At 31.5% G+C, this 4,573-nt stretch overlaps 1 non-coding gene across 1 annotated transcript; it reads right to left on the bottom strand.

The window, feature by feature from the left end:
* Positions 1-317: 317 nt before the first annotated feature.
* On the bottom strand, positions 318-389 carry TRNAC-GCA (transfer RNA cysteine (anticodon GCA)). The gene has a single exon. It is a non-coding gene; the product is annotated as a tRNA-Cys (tRNA).
* Positions 390-4,573: the final 4,184 nt, after the last annotated feature.

Below are 4,573 nucleotides of genomic sequence, written 5' to 3'. Positions count from 1 at the left end.
AGAACATAACAGAAACAAATACCACAAATACAAGAACCCAAATCCAACCCATGCTCATAATATTTTTATTTTATTTTTTTCTTTATGTCATGTTAGCCTTTCTATTGACCAAACAAAATAATGACTTGTAAAACTTGTGACTTTCCAAAACCTTATGTATAAAATTTAAAAATAACTAGGATAAGGTCGAGGACAATTTTTTTACGCTTTCTATGGCACGGTCTGATAGAGTCCTAAAACATTTTGACTGCATTATTTATGCAAAACAATTAAATTTTTTATGGAACTTATAATTGCAGAAAATTTTAATTTAATTTAGGGCCCACCCGGGTTCGAACCAGGGACCGCCTGATCTGCAGTCAGATGCTCTACCACTGAGCTATAGGCCCGTTCATATCTGTTTTCTTTGAAACATACAATTAATACTATACGAATGTAAAACAAAATAGAAGCGATTTAATCTTTCAGTAGTTTTCGTCTTCATTTCCAGCCAGTCTGATAATTCGGTGAAAATAAAACTGTATTTTCTTGAAAAGAAGTGTTATATATATATATATATATATATATATATATATATATATATTAATGACAATTGTAATGTTTTCTAATTAATTTAAAATGTTTGAACCATTTTATATATTATAAATAAATGTCTGGATTGGAATTGGATCAATTACATATTGATAATAAAAAACTTAAAATATGGGCCATGTAAATGTATGTGTTAAACTTCATAAAATTAAAATATTCTTGAAAGCTAATATACAATATCATTATAATTGGATTAATCTAATATTTGTAAGAATTATGACCCAGATGGGCTTTGAAGGGTTTTTTTTAATGGCTCTAATGGCGGGGCTTCCATTCTTCCTTCAACAATGGATGCCAAACTCTCATTGAAGATGGTGTTAGGGGAGTGTTTAGAAGAAATCTTATGTTATCAATAGTGAATATGGTTTAGTTAAGTGTATTTCTATTCTTTTTTTTGTGGGAATGATTGTGTAAGGATCACCATCTGAAAGGTGGATCCTAGACTTATTTGAAAAGAATTCCAAGTGATATCATTAAAGCTATGACTAAATCTCAGTAAAGGAAGAAAATAAAAGTTGATTTTTCTATTAAAAAGATAATTTTGTTAAAAAGGATGAGCAAATTTTGAAAGTCAAATTTGAAGCTTAAAACATCATTCAAGAATATACTAATCTCTTAGAGTACTAAATTGATATGCAAATTTTTAAATCTTTGACCATCTCCATCAACATTTAGTTGTGGGTTAGACACAATTGGATTTCATTGAACTCTCAAAAGCTAAAGAGTTGTATTTTAGGAAGGTATTCTTTTTAATAATTCACTTGATAAAAGGTAAAGAAACAATCTTTGAGAATAGTCCTTGGTTATTGGCTAGAAGCTATCTTTTTTCAAACTATTCAGATGACCGTTTTTGATCCAAGGGAGGAGATACCAACTCCACTCCTATTTGTGTCAAGGTGCCTTGATTTCTTATTGAAATTTGGAGGGAAGAATCTGCTCGCTTGTGCCAAAAATTCCTAATTAAATTTGGCATTTTTATTTATTTTGGTATATTTTTGTTTGCCTAGATGTATATTACATGCCTTATTTTGCTAATTCGTGATGTTGCAATCTTTGTGCATGTAATATCTTTTGATTATAGTGTTATATTTGTGTTTTTGTGAGGTCTCTTGCCTCTTCCTTCTATTGTGTAGTATGTGTTTTTATGTTGTGGTGCTTCTCCCATGCCTTGTTGCGATCCTTGATCACTTGTCCTATTTATAAGTTACTACCACAATGTCTCCTTGCATTGTTATTATAAGTACAAGGGTTAGCAATCTAAATGTTAACCTTGTTTCTCCCTTTGCAATGGTTGTTCCATTGTGCAATGAATGTGTTTGGTTTGTAGAAAATGTTCTTGCTATTATGAGTGTATCTTGTGGAATTATGGAGGATTGTGCCTCTTTTGGTAGCAGTTGTGGTGCCTTATTCATCTCATGATGATGTTCCTTCAATCTAATTATCCAATTCTTGCTTGTGATGGTTAATATTTGATTAGTGATGATCCTATAAGAATGTGGTGATTGGTGTTGTTTCTCATGTTCTTTTCATAGATGTTATTTGATTGATTTGTACAATCTGCGGTGTATTTTCAGCTTGCCAATAGTAATGTGGTAGTGGTGGTTTCACAATAACTTAACATTTCATTCATATGAGGTAGTTGTTTATTTTGGTGGGCTTGACTTGTTTCCCACACCTATCTACTAGTCGATGTCCTTTATTTCCACATGGATGCCCAATATTCAAATGGGGTTAAATATGTGCCTTCATTATTTGTTCATCTTTACCTTCTATGACTTGTCCTTCAAGTTCATGGGTTAAGTTTCTAATATTCCTTCAAACAACCTAGTGAATATTTGGCTATATCATAACCATTTTAAAATGGTTTGCCCCTAATATTCCTCAAGAGTAGATGTCCTCTTCTAGGGCATGTATCAAATGTTCATCTTGATCTTTGTGTGCATCATGGTAGGCTTACTTCTTCCAATTTTCTCACCATTCATGGTGACAAGTTTAACATTGATCTGATTGATTGATGAGCTAGGGGTGGTTTCCATGTAGTTTTGTGGTTTATCATTTTTTCATGGGGAATTCTTGTGGTCTATAGTTGTAGTTTCACATCCCAAGGTTATCTTTGGGTTGATCTTGCATGATTCCAAGAAATTTCATGGTAGGTCATTGTGTATATCTATTTGATAATGATAAGATGGTAAACATTTGAATTTACCCTGAAGGTTTGAATCTAAATATTGTGTGTTTGTGTGTGAGTTGGATAGATGAAAATGAATGGTTGGTTGCTTGGTAGATTGTTGATGGGTATTGTTACAATATGGAGAAAAAAAGCTTATATGTGTAGAGTTTGTATTTTTTTTTTGTATTGTGATCAACAAAAAAATTAATGTATAAGTCTAGTCTTCATTGTATCACCATAATGTTTCTTTTATAATTATTCAAACGAATGAACATGAAGTACAATATTCAATCATTTGAATTCTTCCATGAATATTTTTTGTTCTTTTAATGGTGCCCTCACCAAATATAAATAGATCCTTTCTTGAAAACTAATATATGTTTTATTTTTCATTCAGAAGTGTGGTACAGTACAAGGATTAAATATCAAGGAGAACATACCTATGGTGAAGGCATATGATGTAGGTTTTGGAACCAAGAAGACATATCCTTCAACCAAGAATCGTAGATGTCAAAGTACCTTGCTTTCGATCTTTCCTATGCCATTGTCCACTCTAGCTATACCCAACTATGTAGATGAATATGATATCAAAGAAGAAGATTTACTAGATGATATTTTTTAAGGTAAATGGATCATATAATTTTTTTCAAGAATGTGCTTCCATTGATCAATTTATTATTTTTTATGCTATAGACATTTGGGTTTCTCCTTCTTAGATGGTTCCCCTTAGAAGGGGAAGAGGACTTAGAGGTAGCTTATGATGGCGATTCCTTGTTTTTCTCATTCTTCTTGAACTCCTTATTTTATATTTATTTCCTTTTTTATTTGAATCTTTTTGGTATTTTTTGCTTTTATTAGTAGTACAACCTTGTAGTTTTGGAAACTTCAAATCACCTATTTGCACTAACTTTGTTTGCTCCCTAATGAGTGATCTAGAAAACAAGTCAAGTGAAGGAATACAAATTTTTGTACCAAGAGCATCCTAATAACAAAAAATTTAAAAATAGAAACTAAATAATCAGGACCAAGTTTGGCAAGTATGAAAAATAACCAACTAGCTATCTTTGTTTTCAATACCATACTATTTCAACCATATGGTTAGTGATATGAGATTAAAGTGAACAATTTCTTGATAGTATCAGTTCCAATATGATAAATAAACCAATAAGATCATTCTCTAGTTGAAAACCTCAATAAGTATATTTCTTCCCAAATAAAAACTCCAATGTATTCCATATCTAATTTGACTTTATGCAAGATTAATGTGAAAAAGGAGACAAGAAGAAATATAAATCCATAATGCTCTACAATCTCTATCACACCTAGTATACAACTTTTTCTGAGAGTACCCATTTGTTGAAGTTATGTAACCTTTATAACTTAATATAACCCCAATTCTTTTAGTTGTATGGCCATTTAATTTTTCCAATTATAATATTTTTTGCAAGAATTTAGGAGCACAAAAAGTTCATCTAGAAGGTGACTCTTTAATTATAATTCAAACAATAATAAAAGGGAGCATAGAAGTGTGGCATTTACAAAATTCGATTGAAAAAATTAGGGAAGAGTTAGCCTTATGTGAAGATTTTTGCATATCTCATGTCAGGAGATCGGGAAACATGGAAGCAGATGTCTTATCGAAGTGGGCTTTAACCTTTGAGAAGCTAGGCAGATTAAGGTGTGAACACTTTAGATAGTTGGCCACCGAGGAATTAGCAGCATGATCGGGGGGATTTATTGGAAGGCTTTCAAGATGTATATGACTCTATCAAAATTTAATTATTGCATTGTCCAAAGCATTGTGGTGAGAAA

The sequence above is a fragment of the Cryptomeria japonica genome, chromosome 5 (assembly GCF_030272615.1).
Source record: "Cryptomeria japonica chromosome 5, Sugi_1.0, whole genome shotgun sequence".
Classification (NCBI taxonomy): Eukaryota; Viridiplantae; Streptophyta; class Pinopsida; order Cupressales; family Cupressaceae; genus Cryptomeria; species Cryptomeria japonica.
Note: the sequence above shows the minus strand (reverse complement) of the source record. Positions and strands in the feature narration are given on the sequence as shown.